Source organism: Nyctibius grandis, chromosome 21 (genome assembly GCF_013368605.1).
Source record: "Nyctibius grandis isolate bNycGra1 chromosome 21, bNycGra1.pri, whole genome shotgun sequence".
In the NCBI taxonomy this organism is placed as follows: Eukaryota; Metazoa; Chordata; class Aves; order Nyctibiiformes; family Nyctibiidae; genus Nyctibius; species Nyctibius grandis.
This window is the reverse complement of record NC_090678.1, coordinates 2,983,179-3,001,573: the sequence shown is the minus strand read 5'-3', so window position 1 is coordinate 3,001,573 and position 18,395 is coordinate 2,983,179. Positions and strand designations below refer to the sequence as shown.

At 43.8% G+C, this 18,395-nt stretch overlaps 1 protein-coding gene across 1 annotated transcript in view; it reads left to right on the top strand.

Moving 5' to 3' along the window:
• HMCN1 (hemicentin 1) overlaps positions 1-18,395 on the top strand; it is a 229,266-nt gene that overhangs the window by 560 nt on the left and 210,311 nt on the right. The gene's annotated exons all lie outside the window — the stretch shown is intronic.

The following is an 18,395-nucleotide window of genomic DNA, read 5'->3' as shown; positions in this document are numbered from 1 at the left end:
GAAACTTGCACTGAAATGATCCAGAAGCTTTACACGGTGTGTTTGTTGGTTTGGGTTCTTATTTCTTTCCTTCATTTTACCTTTTTTTTTTCTTTCTGCTGTACATCATTTGTTCCTCTCTCTCGGCATCTGTTTTCTATTCCCTTACTATCCCTTTTCTCTGGCTTTTTTCCTCTTTCCTTGTCAAATATCTTCTGGTCACTTGAAGAGGAAATAGCAACAGGATGCCCCAGGCTGGTGATGTGTGCTGTACTATGCAGTAAAAACACCTTTTTTTTTAAAAAAAAGCCCTTGAAAATTACCTTTCTGTTTCTAGTTTCCATGGAATATCTCAGAATATGATATTCCAGAAGTCAGTTCTGAAGAGTTCAATTTTTCAAGGGATGTCATCAAATGCAGACACCCCTTCTATCTCCCCCCAGTCATAAATACTTCTGCTTACAAGACATGTGTTTTTATTATAAATACCTTAAACCAAACGATTGGAAAATTAGAGAAAAACTTGCCTTTGCAGATTTTGCTGTTGTTATCTATAAGCTTGTTCTCCATTTTTTTTTCCTTATAAAGAGTCCGTCATTGTGGTATCAGAGTGTCCTGTCACAAAAAGGTCTGTTTATGTACCTGTCTGTTTTCACCTTTGGTGGCACTTCGTTTTTTATATCCCCCTCTTCACCTTTTTTTTTCTTTTATGGAACAAAGGCCACAGCAGCAAGCAAGAAGGAAAAGATTTTGGTCAGGTGTAGAGCCTAGAACCCTTTTACAGCCTTTTGGAAGATCAAGCTGGTAGTTCTCCTTGGAGCTCTTTCTCCTTGGATGGGGCAGAAAATCAGTGTGATGGGTTGGGAGTGTTTTGGTTTTATTTTCTCTCCATAATCACACTTTATCCACCTTCCCTTTCTGCTTGCCGAAGTGAGTCCCTAGAAGAATTGATAGTTCCTTTTTCAGAGAGCTTGGGTATCTACACCAAACACGAGAGCGAGAAGGTGATCTTGCGTGGTGCACTTTTAGTTGGCAGGTTTGTGTGGCTGGTCCCTTGTTGTGCATCCTTGGTAGAAAGCAGTTCCAGCTTTTGTACCACTGCTTCACTTTCATCACAGGCCACTTTCAAATCCTTTGTTTCAGTAGCTACTTTTTTCTTTGTCATCCCACATGTTTTCTTTTCCCCATTCAGTTTTTCTTCTGCATATTTTCTCCTTTTCAGTCCTTTCTGCCATCTCCCTGGCCCTCTTGCTTCCAGTGGCTCTCTAGGGTCTTTGTTTCTGGTACCTTCTTGCTCTGTACATACCTCACTAGCAACAAATCTGCTGCCACCTTCCTCTGCTTGATTCACATTTTTTCCACTCGCAGACTTGCTTCCTCGCCTCCTCCCCATTCCCTCTCTTTCCGCAGGAGATCCCTTTCCTTGGCAAACGTTAGATTTCATTCAGTAGAGTAACTGAAACTTAAACCTGCAGAGAGCTGACCTATGCAACAAAGAACTGCTGGCAAACATCTATTGGTGTATCCTGTTACTGTGGAAGTCCAACTTCCCTGCGCAGCCAGAGGGGGCCTTGCTTTTTAGCGTGATGGATAACTTGTTAGGTCATAAAGCTGCTTGAAAGCGGAGAAGGTATGATTTTAAACATCATTTTGTCTTAATTTCTGAAAACTATTTCTCTACGTCCTTCTTAGAGTTAGAAGGACACAGCACAGTCCAGTGTCTTGAGTTTTATGGATGTAGCAGTTCAGACTGCTGGTCATCTGGTGTCTTATACCTGCTGATGACCAAGCTTAGGCATTTGAAAAGAGAATGCAAGAAATACCGTTCTGACCAGTTCTTTAACATATTTTTGAATCTATAGAGAACTAACTTCTCCCAAAAATGTAATAAAAATATTGCTTGGCTTGTATTTTGCAGTGTCCAGTTCATTTATCTAGTGTTCTTCTTTCTGAAGACTGCTCAACTACATTGATTATTTTTTTTTCCCCTCAAGTTGTCTGGTTATTTGCTCAACTCATCATTTTTCTTCAAAAAAGAGCTTTATATATAGCTGCCCCACAAACAAATTCTTCTTGATGTTTTTGTCCATGAGGCAAAGGAGACTCTACAAGGAGTGCAACATATCGTTGGACCTCAGCTCCAAGGAGCTTCTCTTTGTATAAGAGCTGTCCTGATCCAGATACACTCTTTATTGATAGATAATGTGAAGTTGGTGTGGATTTGGATTTTAATTCCATTGTTTTCCTAATTTATGTTGCATTATGTATGCTGAACAGTGCCCCAGTCACTCACTTTGCAGTACTGCTTGATCAGTACTGATTGGTGGTAGGTTTAAATGTAGAGTTGTGACTACTGCAGTGGTATTTTGCTCAGACTATGGTATTTTGGTAGAACAGTAATAATTAAGAAGTGTATTTTATGGTATCAAACCTGAAGTTTTTGGCGTAGAACTATGGCCTGCAGAAGAATATTTCTAATGGGTTTCACATCCTGATACCACTGTACTGTCTGGTGGTGTGCTGAGATCTGCATTTTGAAAACAGCCTTTTGTTTTGGATTCTGCTTTATGTGTAAGCACGTGCAATGCTTTAACAGTTTCTATTCTGGTTTTTCAATGCCCAAAGATGATCGCAGAAGTTTTGTAGATAGTGGAAAAGGGCTGTTGGCAAAGAAATCTCTTGCCAGACTTGTGTTCAATGGAAAAACTGGGGAAAAAAAAATTAAAATAGTCCCAAATTAAGAAGAGTTGGCACAGGAAAGTTTGGAATTGGAGCTAAAGCTTAAGATCAGCAAATGCTTTTGTAGTTGCGTGTTGTGGGTCCTGATCTCCTACTAACTCCCATTGTATCCTGTGGAAATGGGATTGGACTCGGAATGTCTTTATTTAACATCTGTGGCCAGCTTTTCTGTTTTTTCTTCATGCCATTAAGGAATTTTGGAATGGAAAACAAGCCTAAGAGGAGAATTTCATCCCTAGTATTTTTCTGTAGAGCTAATGGAATTATACCAGTAATTACTCTGACTCTTGAGTGATTTAATCAAGCGTTCCTTTAGTGTGAATGACTATGTTATAGACCACACTCTAGTGATTAATTTTAATTCCAAGAAAAATGAAAGGAATATATAACCCCTGGACTTCCTAGTGCCCAGGATGGTGTTTGCCTGTTAATGATCTGCGTGTCTATGTATCTCTGATACAAACATCTTCTAACCTCTTGTCTTACAAATCAGATGGGCAACATATTGCCTGTGTGAGAGAAGGGAAAACCTTAATACCGCTTTGCTCAGATGGGAAAATAGTATTGAACTTAAGTCATCCGCCTAGGGTCACATAGTAAATGTGTAGGAGAACTAGAATTACAGTGTTTTTATTCTCTTTGATACCACACCTCTTTTTTTTTGAGAGCAAAGCTCTGATTATATCATGGAGTAAAGGCACATGTGTAACTTTATAACCTGCGGTCTCCTTTATTGAACAGACCTGCAGCGCTATGCCCATAACAGCGGTTAGGCTGCTGAGCCACATGCTAGCTTGGAACAAGTTCAGAAGGTCACGTGAAAGGTCTAAGAACTTTAGTTTTTACAGGTTTGATGGTTTTTTTACAAGTTATAATGAAGAAGAAAGAATGGTTTTTCCAGAGGAGAAACATAAGAAATTACAATTAGGCAATTAATGGAATTAAAATTTTTCATACTTCCTGATATAAAAAGTATTGTGGTTGTACAAATGGAAGAATTTCTTTTCAGAAGGGGTTATTAGACATTGGGAGGGGCTGCCCAGGGAGGTGGTGGAGTCCCCATCTCTGGAGGGGTTTAAGAAAAGCCTGGCCATGGCACTTAGTGCCATGGTCTAGTTGCCATGGTGGTGTCAGGGCAATGGTTGGACTCGATGATCCCAGAGGGCTCTTCCAGCCTGGTTGATTCTGTGTGTGATAATAAAGGGAGATGGAAAGCTGTGTGCAGGAGTGGAGAAGTCTAAGCTGCCTTTATGTGTTAACTTCTGCCTTGCAAAAGACACGTGTGAGTGATGAAGAATAAATTGTCCTCTGGGTGTAGCAATAAAACCTCCACCCCTGCTCAGCTGAAATTCTTGCTGGTTTTAACTCAGGGGCTGTGGCTGCATGACCAGCCTTCCCAATATGAGCCACCACTTTGTCAGTTCTGTATCTGCAGGTAAATAGTATCGCTGCCTCTTAGGTCAGGTTCCTTAGGTCAGGCTCTCCTGATAGCTTTTCTCCAACGTGTTGCCCTGCACTTACCCTTTTGCGTTCTTCTGTCACTTGAGGTCTTTGGCCTCAGGCTTTGCTCTCGGATTTATGGGTGTCTATTAAACTTTTCAGGCAAAAGCTGAATCTATATAAATTAGTTGTCTGAAACCTTTTCCCGTTCGGGAGAAGTTGAATGGTGCTTCTGGTATAGCCCGGAGAAGAATGTCTTTGTCTTCAGGGTTCCCTCTGGTTCCTTTGGGTGGAGGAAGAAATGCTTCAAAACTTGATATTTCTTTTCCTAAAGAACAGCAGCGTGGCTGTGGAGAAACTGTACGGCAGTTTCCAAAGCAGGGAGGACAAGTTTGAGAGAAATGTGGTATTTTGTACTGATATCTGAGTTTGCCAGCACCACAGAAGTGGAGTTTGTGCCAGGGATGGGGCAGCATGAGGAAAGTCTGGGAGCTCCTGTGGTGTGTCCCTTGCTGTTGGTGTCATTGCGTTTGTGGGTGAGTAATAGCAGTTATTGGAGGTTGATCTGTCACAAGCCATGCTGTGTTGTGGTGTTAACTTCCTTAGTGCTTCGATGGGTGACATTCAGCACTGTGTGGGTGTAATACAGTGGTTTTTAATTGAGCTTTGAGGACACGGTGATGGAACTAGAGGGGTTAGAGAAGACGTGGGCGGAGGGATATTGCCAGTGTTTTACAGTGTACCTTTTGCTTAAGAAAGAGAAACACACACAGCAACAACCCACTGAGTCTATCTTGGACAGACTTTATGTCAACCTGGTGTATTCTACAAGCCACACAGTGAGATGGAAATGGGAAACTGCCCATCAAGAACTTGGTGGATTCTGGGTAGGTCTGCTTGTCTTTGGGCAGTAGCTCCTCCTCTCCACATTCAGTGGGTCTCCTGACCTTCCTCAGAAGGTAAAACTGTTTGAAAGCTGTCTAATATTTGAACTAGACAAATTATTAGGTTGGCAAGGAGGAATAAACTACTTGCCAATGAAGTTTCTGTGGGCAAATGTTTTGCAAACACTTGTACTTAGTAAAATCCCATAGTTCTTATAGGAAGGAAGGAGTTGCCCCAACTCTGTTTAATAAGAGTATGGTCAGAGGCAAAGAAAATTATTCTCTCCACTTAATTCAAATAGTAATCTTATTTTGTGAGTTGAGTGGGATTCATATTATTCCCAAAATCCAAAGTGGGGGTGGGGGGGAAGTGCTAATTTAACAAGTCCAATCTCCCTTCTCTGGTGCAGTACTTCTACTGATGCGTCACAGAATATCAGGCTAAAGTTGTCACAGCTGATCTTGCAGAGTAGTGTTCTTTGGTGGCCCCAGAAGGTTTTGAAAATCCTCTCTGAAAAACTGAAGGCTGTGTAAGATTTTTTTTTTTGGGTTTGGTTTATTTTGGACTTCTTGAGATACATAGTTAGAGCAGTCATGAGTGCACGTCCAAGTTTTGAGTTGTTCTTTCGTGTTTTAGGAGACGCAATGTAAATTTACAACTGTTCAGTGCTGTCTTGGTATGTCTGAAGACAAATGATAACAGTTCTTATGCCCAGTTCTGGTTAAATCTGCCCTTTTGTGCTATAACAGTTGAAATGTTACTATTCCTTATTATTTCACCATTGACAATTTCAACAGGAAATTCTCAGTTTCCTTAAGCCTCAAATACTGCCTCTTTATTGGTGTTACTACTCCTAAGTTTTGCTGTTACTATCAGCAGTTGAATGACAATCACCAATACTATATAATAGTGAGCAACTCCAAGTTGATGAAGTCTAAAGCACCTACAGATATTTTCCATCTCTGAGACTTCGGTGATAACCGTATGTGCAATGAGTGTTTTGAAACCTTATTGTTGTACCCTCTTCTCCCAGGCAACTAGCGATAGGACAAGAGGACACAGCCTCAAGCTTCGCCAGGGGAGGTTCAGGTTGGACATTAGGAAGCATTTCTTCTCAGCAAGGGTCATTAGGCATTGGAAGGGGCTGCCCAGGGAGGTGGTGGAGTCCCCATCTCTGGAGGTGTTTAAGAAAAGCCTGGACATGGCACTTAGTGCCATGGTCTAGTTGCCATGGTGGTGTCAGGGCAACGGTTGGACTCAATGATCCCAGAGGGCTCTTCCAACCTGATTGATTCTGTGATTCTGTCCATAATGGAGACATTGTGATATCTATAAAATCAATTCTGTACGATTACATTGCTGTTGTCTTGATCCTCTGGAAGGATTTATCTGGGGTCCTTCAAAAAGTAGCTGTTTGTATAGATTACAGAAGACAGTATTGCCAGTGCCAGAAGCTCTAAAATCTTCGAGACAAGGCAGAAATGTACCATCATCTCAAAGCCTGGTAGAGAACATCACTTACAACTTATTTTTCTACTGCCTTAACTCCGCCTGTCCAGCCCTGAAGGTATGCACAGTGGTAAATTTTCCCACTGGTTCTTGGACCTTTTTCGCAAAGGGAAGGGTTTTATCCCTGTTTTTACTTGAAGAGACAATGGACATTGTCTTTTCCTTAGGAAAAAAGCGATAATGCCTCCAAGATGTCATTCTCTTCTGCTTTGCATTATGAATTCTTTTTCACGTTACATTTGAAATTATTGCCTAGTGAACTTATACAGAAGCTACTTGTTCTCTTTTGCTTTGCTCTCCCCAGCTCCAAGTGGTGACAATCACATGAAAAGCTCTGTAGCTCATTAGTAATGCATCCCAGTGTTACTCTGTCCCAATAATTATTCCTGATGTCATTTAGCAAATGAGGCAGCAGCGTAAGCCTGTTCCCTGTAGCTTCTGGAGTTTACACAGAGGATACTCCACGTGTTGTGTCCCAAATAACAGCCACTATTACAGTGCTGTTGCATACTCAACATTAGATGTGCTACAATGGGGCAGATAATGGTACAGAGTTTTAAATTCACTCCTGAATACAGTGGATTGTAACGTGAGAGCTTTCTATTGGTTGCTTTAGAATCTTTACACTACTGTTATCCCTCCATGCACTTGAAAAACTCTTTCACTTCCCAGTGTAGTAGGTTTTCCTCCATGTCACTTACTACTATTGTATTTTCTGAAGACTAGTAGGTAGCAAAACGTAGACTTTGCTGGAGGATCACACACCTTGCTGAGAAGGGAAGGGTGGTGTGTAGGTTCTGTACCTTCCCCTCCAGACACGATTGTGTCTTTACATCATTTGCAGTGAAATGAACCTGTTGTGAAGCCACCCGTCACTGTTCTCGGGACATGAGTGTAGAAGTGTGGGTGTACGTCGCAAAACAGACATTTAAAGAGCAGCACAAATCCCCACAGTGACACTATGATCTTCTCCCCCCTTTCAATATTTCTCAAAAGTTGCAGCAGCTCGTGTTTCCACACAGTCGTGTATAGAAGCCAAGTTAATCCTATTCATGGCAATAATTAATTAACAGTAGGTCACGTTGGCTACGAGTCTTGATGGGAGCTCTGTGGTATGGAAAGAAAAGAGAAATTTGTGATGATGTGTGCATCTACTAAATTAGTTTAAATGCCCACAAATCAAATTTCTAATGATTTATAGATATTTGATGCAGATCCTCAAGTGCTTCTAAAGTGGCAATGCTAGAAGATAACTGTGGGGAAAAAAATGCCTTCTGTGGTGGGGAATTAATAATGAATGCCTTGACTGAAGAGAGGAGCTTGAGTTCTCAGAGAATGAAAGAAAAAAACCCAAGAAGTGAAGACTGCTGAAACTGAGACTCTGATCCTTAACCCTTGCTCCATGTGCTGCACCAGCTTGTTGGGATCAGGTACAGGAACGGCGGAAAGAGACCTGGGGGTGCTGATGGACAGCCGGCTAAACATGAGCCAGCAGTGTGCCCAGGTGGCCAAGAAGGCCAATGGCATCCTGGCCTCTATTAGGAATAGTGTAGCCAGCCGGTCTGGGGAAGTGATCGTCCCTCTGTACTCGGCACTGGTGAGGCCGCACCTTGAATCCTGTGTCCAGTTCTGGGCCCCGAACTTCAAGAAAGATGTTGAGGTGTTGGAGCGAGTCCAGAGGAGGGCGACCAAGCTGGGGAAGGGTCTGGAGGGTCTGACCTACGAGGAACGGCTGAGGGAGCTGTGTTTAGCCTGGAGAAGAGGAGGCTCAGAGGTGACCTTAGTGCAGTCTACAACTACCTGAAGGGAGGTTGTAGTGAAGTGGGAGTCGGCCTCTTCTCCCAGGCAACTAGCAATAGGACAAGAAGACACAGCCTCAAGCTTTGCCAGGGGAGGTTCAGGTTGGACATTAGGAAGCATTTCTTCTCAGCAAGGGTCATTAGCCATTGGAAGGGGCTGCCCAGGGAGGTGGTGGAGTCCCCATCTCTGGAGGGGTTTAAGAAAAGCCTGGACATGGCACTTAGTGCCATGGTCTAGTTGCCATGGTGGTGTCAGGGCAATGGTTGGACTCGATGATCCCAGAGGGCTCTTCCAGCCTGGTTGATTCTGTGATTCTGTGCCCACATGCCTTTTGAAAGCTCTGTGTTTCATGCAAGCTACAGGAGGGCAAACAATACTTGTCCTGCGTAGGGGGGCATGGAGTGGTGGAACTCTATTTGCTGGTACAAATTGTGCTTGAACTTAACCAATGGTGAGCAAAATGAGTTTATCTTGGGTCGGTGCTTTGTTACGTGTCTGGGACATTCTTCATCCTGCTGTACCAACTCGTTGGGAACCTCGGAGCTGTTTCCGTTACGCTGCGTGGACTCGAGGTATGCGTCTCTCTAGTCTTTTTCTGACTTGTGCTTTACGCTCTCTGTGTGTGTATTGGGGCTGCTTGGAATTTATACCAGAGAGGATTCGATTCAGTCAGTTGAGGGTCTGGATGAGCTGGATTAAGGAGGATGGAAAAGGAGCAGATATTTCATTTATTTAACAGATTTTGACTGGGGCCTAAAGAAAGACAGGAGGAACCCTTTGGATGGAGAAAGCCCTCAGATGCCAGTTGGTGTATATTTTCCAGTCAATGATTTGATTTTTGGCATACGCTGTGGGCTTTGGTTTTGAAGGAGACGCATACATCAGAGAAAATATTGGGAACATATGTTTTTCGGTTTGCAAATGGCAAAACAATTTCGATGTTGAAAGAGACTGATGGTGTTACTTGATCGGCTCACCATGCCTTGATAATCAACAGTTTTGTTAGAAGAAATAGGATGGATTTAATGAAATATGCTCTAGGCTGGCTGCTTCATACGCTTTCTTTACTGCTGCAAGGGAGAATGTGTTTTACCCCTCAATTACGTTGTTGAATATAACATTTTTTATAACTATTGCCAGTGTTTAAGATTTCCTGGTTTAGGTGTGTTGCTCTGGGATCTGATTTATGAGATCCTTCAGTTACGCCTGTTGTGAATTCATGCCACGCAGTTCTTGTTGGGTGAACTCTGGGTCCAAGATTTGTGTTTTGTGTAGGGATAGTTTGCAACGTTATATTTTTAAGTGGGATCAGAGTGGTTTAGGTTATGCATATCCCCTTGTCGTCTGTGGTTAAACTTCTCTTGTAGCATTTTGAAGAACATGTGCAACCTATTCTTTGGTAACTGTAGATGTGAGCTGAGCTTTTCCCTGGTTTTGCCAGAGGAGAAGCATGATGACTTCATGTTCCTGAAGCCCTTGAGTGGGATCATGTTATGTCAAGATACATGAAGCCATGACACTGAGGACAGGATTCATCCCATTTCACTGTAGGAACTTAATTGAAGAACTTCAGCTGAGAGAGAAGGTACCCAAAGGCTCTTTCTGTAATTCATGAACAGAAATTGGCACCTTTATGGAGCACTTCATTGCTTTTGGATTTTTAAATACTCTTTGGGGGTCTCATTTGCTTTCACTGGCTGCAGAGGGAGCAAAGGTTAGTTCAGTTGAAGCCTTGAATTCAGGAGGCATGAAGTCAGGTGAGAGGCTTTCTGACTTTTTCCCTCTCTGGGGCTGACTGTCCAAATAATAGTCCCTGAGGTTCATTTTTATACTGTTTTTCATCATACCATATGGATGCCAAGTGCTCATATGAGCCTAGCTCACATGAGGGAATAGGTTATGGTGTCCTCCCTGGTTCTGACCTCACCCCAGGCCTTCAGCCCCGCTGCAGACCTTCCCCTCGTAGGACGTTTTGAGCTAAAACTGAGTAAAACTTGGAGGCAGCCTGTGCAGGGAGCTCCACCATAAGCCGAGGGACGTCAAGCCTGTTTTGTGGAGGGTGTTGGTGGATGCCTAACGATGTGGCTAATCAGAACGTCTTACACCTCATTTGCCCTCCCTGCGGGTTGTCAGCAGGGTTTGAACCTTGAGTGTTCTGTGTAAGCTGGAGTAATACCGGCAGCTGCGGGACGGATGAATCTCTGGGGGGATAAGCCACAGACGGGGCTCTGATGCACACTGTTAATGTAAACAGGCTGTCTCCCTTTATGAAGGTACGTTAACTGATTTTTCTCTATCCCATATACTCTTCCACCTTGATTTTCTTTGGCATCCTTGGTGCTCCTCTTCACAGAGACACTGCGTGCAGTTTTCCAGCTCTGCTCCGGTTGTAGCCCTTCTCCTAAAATACACTTAGCCACAGTTTTCAGTCTGCAAAATATTACTGGTAAAATATATGCGTATTTGCAAATGACACGTTCCCAGACACCAAGCCAACAAGCTGCGCACATCACATGCAAGGAACGATAATTGAAAGTGTTGAATTGACTTTGTCATGTGTCCCTACTAGCAGTCTCATCTGTTTGCTGTGGAGTAGTGGCTTCCTTACCATCTGCTCTCGGTAGTACCACGGTTAGTGTGTGATATTGGGTGTGACGAATCAAGCATGTAAGCATTCAGAGCCCGTGTGTAACATGATGGGACTCCTGAAATAAACTTGGGTGTGTGAGCTTTGTGCAGAGAGAGCTTTAAACTCTTCTTTCGAGGAGCCTGTGGTGGAATTGCCGTTGGGAAGGAGTGAGCTTTATCTCTATTAGGCCTCTATTAGGAATAGTGCAGCCAGCCGGTCTAGGGAAGTGATCGTCCCTCTCTACTCGGCACTGGTGAGGCCGCATCTTGAGTACTGTGTCCAGTTCTGGGCCCCGCACTTCAAGAAAGATGTTGAGGTGTTGGAGCGAGTCCAGAGGAGGGCGACCAAGCTGGTGAAGGGTCTGGAGGGTCTGACCTCCGAGGAATGGCTGAGGGAGCTGGGGGTGTTTAGCCTGGAGAAGAGGAGGCTCAGAGGTGACCTTAGTGCAGTCTACAACTACCTGAAGGGAGGTTGTAGCGGAGTGGGAGTCAGCCTCTTCTCCCAGGCAGCTAGCGATAGGACAAGAGGACACAGCCTCAAGCTTGGCCAGGGGAGGTTCAGGTTGGACATTAGGAAGCATTTCTTCTCAGCAAGGGTCATTAGGCATTGGAAGGGGCTGCCCAGGGAGGTGGTGGAGTCACCATCTCTGGAGGGGTTTAAGAAAAGACTGGACATGGCCCTTAGTGCCCTGGTCTAGTTGCCATGGTGGTGTGAGGGCAATGGTTGGACTCGATGATCCCAGAGGGCTCTTCCAACCTGGTTGATTCTGTGATTCTGTGATTCTATGTATCAGTGCTGCAGTGTTTTCACGGGAGCTGTAACACTTCCTTCCTCTGCTGTTTTTTTTCCCCCAGCTGTAGGACTACAAAATACGAAGACAGCTTTAAAAGACAATTTCATGTAGCCTGATATATACTAGAGCCAAATTCCCAATATCGACTTTATAACTAGAGGATAAATTGCAACCAGGAGAGCTTGTCTGCAATGAGATGTAACCAAAAGCAGAACGAGACCCTGCGTTTTCAGACTGGAAAAACCCTGCTGAAGTGGAGTGAGTGGGGGGTGGGTTTGCATAATTAAATGAAAAGGAAGGAATGTCTTGTGTTGCTGTAGCCCCAGCTAAATGTCTGGTCTGTTTGCTCAGGATAGCAGCTCTAATCTATGGCTATAGGTTACTGCTGGATTCCTGCCATCTCGTTTAAATTAGATTCCGAGCCTGGGGGGTGTGAGCAGGAAGCCATTGTAATTTTCATGCTTTGGACACCAGTGTATTTTCATGAGCTGAAGTGAAGTGTCTCTGGGGATGCTGAATATCACTGAAACATTTCCTGAGTTCTCTTAAGCTGTACAATGGTATGTCCGAGTCTGTTTTCCAAAGGACAGAGCTTTTTGTTTAGTTAGTGAGGTCTTAGTTAGTTCACTGAACTAGTATGCTTTTGCACTTATAATTTATTGAGGGACAGAAGAAGAGGAGGGAAGTTGTGCCAGAAAAATGAAGTCCTCTGCCTTAGAGCTGCTAGGAACACTGCGGTTTCTTTGGTGCCCCCATATTAATTTATATTTCTATTTACTAAAACCCTCAAGAGATTGTGACTTTACAACTGCTGTGTCAGAGCTGGTTTTTGAGGCTGTAAACAGGTGAAAGGGTTAGGCAAGCACGTAGTTTTAAGTAAAAGAGCAATAGCTGGAGCCCTTGGGTACAGAGACTGTGATTGCTGCCAATCTTTGTGCAAATCACTTTGCATTGTGGCACTTCTTTTCCGTTTTATATTACTTACCTTGTACAGCACCAACACAATAGTAGCGTGGTTTGAATGAGAGATCCTTAGCATCACTGTGCACACATTAACTACTGTCTTTTACCAGCCGCTGAGCACCAGAAGTACTGCTAGCCCCCGGCCAGTGCCCAGGCAAAGCCAAGCCCCAGCGTAGCCCCTGGCAGGCTGCTGAAGCAAGAGAAGGTGGGCAGTGGTTGGGGTGATGTTTTGACTGCTTTCCTACAGCACGTGGGGCTTAGGCAGTGGTGCTTGTCCAGGAGTGTTGCCTCCTGATTTAACAACATATTACTTAAAAACCTACATCTTGGTGTCATAGGGCGTTTCAGATGAGTGGGGTATTTTTTTGTGTGTTTTGGGGTTTTTTGTTTGTTTTGTTTTGGTCATGTCTTCTCCCTTTAAATTTTACATAAGCCGAATCAAAGCACAGGGAATTCATGTGATTTACTCCTGAGTCACAGTCCCCTGTGTTAACCACAAACCCACAAATTGCTTGTTTGTCCCTGAAATGTTTACTCCTTCTTTTCCTTTCTTTCCTAATCTGTCAGACTCCCACATCTTTTTATCTTCTTCATCTCTGCCTTCAGCCCATCCCTTCCTCAAAGTTTCCATTGACCCTTTTCCCTCCGAGGTTCAGTGTCCCTTCTCAGCACTCCCCTCCTTTATCTCAAGATTTCTTGGCAGTCTGGAGTATCTTTTGCATACACAGACTGGATCCTGGTGATGAAATGTTACTGCTAAAGGCAACATATTCTTGCTCTGAAAGAAGCACTGAATCACAGAATCAATCAACCAGGTTGGAAGAGCCCTCTGGGATCATCGAGTCCAACCATTGCCCTGACACCACCATGTGAACTAGACCGTGGCACTAAGGGCCATGTCCAGGCTTTTCTTAAACACCTCCAGAGATGGTGACTCCACCACCTCCCTGGGCAGCCCCTTCCAATGGCTAATGACCCTTGCTGAGAAGAAATGCTTCCTAATGTCCAACCTGAACCTCCCCTGGTGAAGCTTGAGGCTGTGTCCTCTTGTCCTATCACTAGTTGCCTGGGAGAAGAGGCCGACTCCCACTGCGCTACAACCTCCCTTCAGGTAGTTGTAGACTGCACTAAGGTCACCTCCGAGCCTCCTCTTCTCCAGGCTAAACACCCCCAGCTCCCTCAGCTGTTCCTCAGAGGTCAGACCCTCCAGATGGTGGAGATATCTTTCCCTCAGTGCTTTCGGTGGGTCTGCTGGCTCATGTTTGCTTTAGCATGGGTGAGGGTGGTAGCAGGGACACATACTCTCGCTTCGCATTTTGGCCGTGCGAGCGAGTACGTTTCTAGAGTTTTTCTGGGTCTGAATTGGACCAACGGACTCTGATTTTTTTTTTTTTTTTTGTTCTCTGAAATTTGGGCCTTATCTGTGAACATCAATTTTCTTAAAAGTGTAGCTATATTGCACGAAAAAATTACTGCTCTGCACTGCTATCTGCTTCCCTCTTCAGGGTATGGCCTTTTCTGATCCCCAGCCATGAGTGCAGCTCTAGGTTCATTCCCAAATGGTCCAGGCTAGCTGCGACTGCTGAAACTCTCTGAGCTCGCTAGCTGGGTTACAGAGTGTGCAGGAGCCTCTTTGCTGCCAAGTGGAGGAGGTGATGGCTTGTGTTGGGATGATTCTGGAGAGCAAGGCTGGCAGTTTATTCCCTGGTGGGAAGGGAATGAGTGTCCCTAGCGTGAGTAAACTGAATTGTACTGTAAAGGTTGAGTTACGCAGGAGCTGTGTGTGTGCAAATCCGGACAGTCTCTGTGAATGCTGACAAGGGGAGGAAAAAATGTGGGTGCTTTGTGTGTCAAGCTTTGTTCTAAGTGTTACTGTTCTTGCTCGTGCTTAGGGTGTGAAAAGCGGAGATCACGTCATTGCTGTAAAAACTCAGCCCTTTCCCCGCCCTTGAACATGTAATTGCGGATCGTTCTGTTACCTAAAGCGAACCATGGTGTATGAAGGTAAAAGTAATTAATTTTAAAGAATTCAGCAGTTTTATCACTTTAAGCAAAGCTTTTAAGCTCCTGGTGGTTTGGCATGGCCACCCATACTGATACATACCTGTTTTTTCATTTAGAGGGGATGCACAGAAATATTCCACAGCGTAGCACGTGCTACGTAGCTTACAGAGGTGGAGCTCTGGCTTAGCAAGTGGTGTGAGGATGGATTTGTCTCTGTGAAGGGCATGAGGGAAACCACTTAAGAGATACTGTTGCACGCCTGCTTCATGGGGGTGACCCTTCTTTTGTAAAGAGTACAGCTTGAGATGAAACAAGCAAACAAGAAAAGCCTTAAATACCTGAAGCATGTTGTGAATTAACTGTTTAATTTGCATAAAGCTTGTTTAGAGGCAGATTTGAAGTGCATAAAACCTTTCGAAGTGTAGAAATTTTGGCTGTGGCTATTTATGTGATGACTCAAACCCATCTCGCCTTTGTGTTGTAGCTACATAGCATTAAACAGTTTCTTAGTTACTTGCAATGAAACGTCTCATTGTGTAGACAGAAAAGCTGTTTTTTCCACTTTGATATTCTGTCTCATTGAACAGGTTTTGATCTCGGTTAACATGGAGTAAATCCAGAGTAATTCCATTGCAGTCAGTGATGTTACTTTGGATTTACACCAGTGTAACTGAGGTCAGAGTCTGGCTTTGGGTGTCTGCTTTCTTAATTGCTAAATATTACGTATTTCCCCAATATCCTTTCACATCTCTTCGAACCTTGCTGGCTCCTCCTCCTTGCCCAAATTCCAAGAGTAACAATTTGGTGAAATTTACTTGCTGAAAGATTGTTTAAGCAGGGTCTGGTTTTTATTAGCTCAGCTGTTTTTCATTTTTTCAGCACTGTTTGAAGTTTCATTGCACTCAGGATAGGATCTGAATTCATCATGCTTTTCCTCCTTGACTCAATTTTGTCAATTAGAAGTGCGGTGTTTTAAATTACAGGGTGCTCTCCAATGTTATCGTTGAGTAAGAATTGTATACCTCGGTGACATTTCAAAGCAGTTTTTAACTCCATGGATCAGAAGGAGGAAAAAGATTGTGCCTTAAGGCATTACCCGTAATCAGGCTGTTTGAAAGAGCTTAGTAAACGCGAGATATGACTTTGGAGAATGAGGTGAATTAAATTTTTCCTGGTTTTGTTTATATTTCTTGCCATGACGTTAGCTTTGTAGAAGTGTATTCTGAACTTTATTCCGGAGTGTTTTAGTTTACCGTGTGTGAGAGACAGCTGGAATTTAATCTAGGTTATTGTGTTAGTTAAATTGGGTTTATCATTAAGGTTAGATGTTTGGACAGTTTTATCTGTGTTTATATAGTTCAGCGGGTACACTGGGGTCTTGGTCCACGTGAATCCATCGCATCTGTATTAATGTCTTTACAGTTGGACTCCTAATGTTACAGTATCTCTACCTTCATATGATGATAAATAATCCTGCCCAGAATATCCAGCTCTTACTCTAGGGATAAAGAAAGGATGGGAGAAGGGAAACACCACCTCCTTCACGGTTTGGAGACCCTGGGCACAAACAAACTCTGCCTATAGTCATAAAAAACCCATTCTTAAGTATTTTACTTATATTCTGTTGATTTCGATATGATTTTCACATATGCTTAAGTGTTTTTCTGAGTGAGGCCATAAAGATTTGCCTCTGGCAACAAAGAGCATCTCTGACGGAACTAGTGATTGCAACCTGAGCGATACAGTCCTCATCATTTGGATGCTGTTTTGTACTGCGGAAACCTGAACGAGAGACTGAATCACTCTTCATGTCTGTACCTGAATCTCTCCTAAATTCCATGTAGTGACAGCCTTCACCATGACTATACCAGTGGGCAGTTTGTGAAAACAGATGGTTTCTCAATCCTGCACAACAGACTTGTTTAAAGAGAGTTAGTCATGCACTTTTTGTCTTCGTTCCTTGGTGTCTGTGTTCAAGAAAGTTAGCCTGACTGTTAATGTATGTAGGAATTCCATGGTGGTTTGTGAATGCCATTAAGAACTGCATGTTTTTGTTGTGGTTTTGAGCTGCCTTTTGGATGCAAGAAATAAGGCAAAAGTGAGAAGCTCTGAGTAGCAGTAACACAGCCATCAGTTTATACCTGTACTTTCTTAGAAAAGACTGTGCTCTGGCCTGGCCAACTGCTCTGGCTTCTCAGGCAGTCGGTGGTGGAAGCCTCGTGGCTGGAATGAGAAAGTTCTTGGGAGGATATTCAGAAGCAGAAGGGGGGTTGGCAGAGGCTGCCTTCTACAGAGACTGCTCTTTGACGAAGAGAAGCTGCTCCATTGGCATGTGCTGTCCCAAGGCCTGAGGCTTGCATGGAGCAGTGGAGTCCCACTGAAGGGGGTGGCATTCAGAAGGATGTTTTCTTCAGATCTGAACTGCTTATGCAGTTTAAAAGTGTCTGTGGTTAAGACGTTCCTTTTTTGGGACTGCTCTTCCTTGCTTTACAGCTGGGCTGTGCCTGGAGAACATAACTAGCAGACCAGAGCTCTCCTCGCTAGCAGGCTTTTTGTTGGAAAAGTATGTTTGGAAAAGTGTGTAAGTGGAGGTGAAACGGGCAGTTGAAGATTCAGTGTTGAGTCCCTGGATGGCTGGACTCCAAAGTCTTGCTGCCTGTGAAGGACATCAGGCACGAGACTGGCACTTGAGGGTGTGCCAGAGAGACCTTGCAGCAGGAGCACTAAGCAACCCACACAGGAACAAGGACAGAATCCGATCTGTAAGGGCAAGATCCATCTCTTTTAAGACTAGCTTCAGCTAGAAGAACATATTCGGTCTGAGAGATGTGTAACTAGTGCTCTTCTTCTTTAAAGGAAGATGAGTGATGTCTAGTGTCAGAATTTGGGCCACTGAAGTTAATTCGTACAGTCTATTGAAAATTATTCTTTTTCCTTTCTATTTTTAATGGTGTAGAGTTTTTGGATGAGTTTTATTTTCTAGCACTACTGGAATCTTATCAAGCTCTCATTATCAGGCTCTCTTGGCCTCTTCTCCCGGGCAACTAGCGATAGGACAAGAGGACACAGCCTCAAGCTTTGCCAGGGGAGGTTCAGGTAGGACATTAGGAAGCATTTCTTCTGAGCAAGGGTCATTAGCCATTGGAAGGGGCTGCCCAGGGAGGTGGTGGAGTCACCATCTCTGGAGGTGTTTAAGAAAAGCCTGGCCATGGCACTTAGTGCCATGGTCTAGTTGCCATGGTGGTGTCAGGGCAATGGTTGGACTCTGATCCCAGAGGGCTCTTCCAACCTGGTTGGTTCTGTGATTCTGTAATTTTAAAAGTTGTTCCATATTATATTAAGCCACTTGACTTTGCCCTGAAGAGGCTGAGCAGTGCTCCCTTGCCAACACTGATAAGGCAGTAGTAGTGAACTACTTGAAGGTGGACATTGCTGTAGTAACATCTAGAACAGCTGCTGCTGTTTAGTAACTAAATGTCTTAAGCTTTAATGATTATTAGAAGACTAGATGTGTTGTGTCAGTCTGACAAAAGAATACAAGAGGTGAGAAGGCCATGAAAAATGTGAAATAAACACTGAAAACGTGCCCCTACCCATTCAGTTCTTCTCTAGCACAAATGGGTGGCAAACCAGAGCCCATCTTTCACCTGTCTT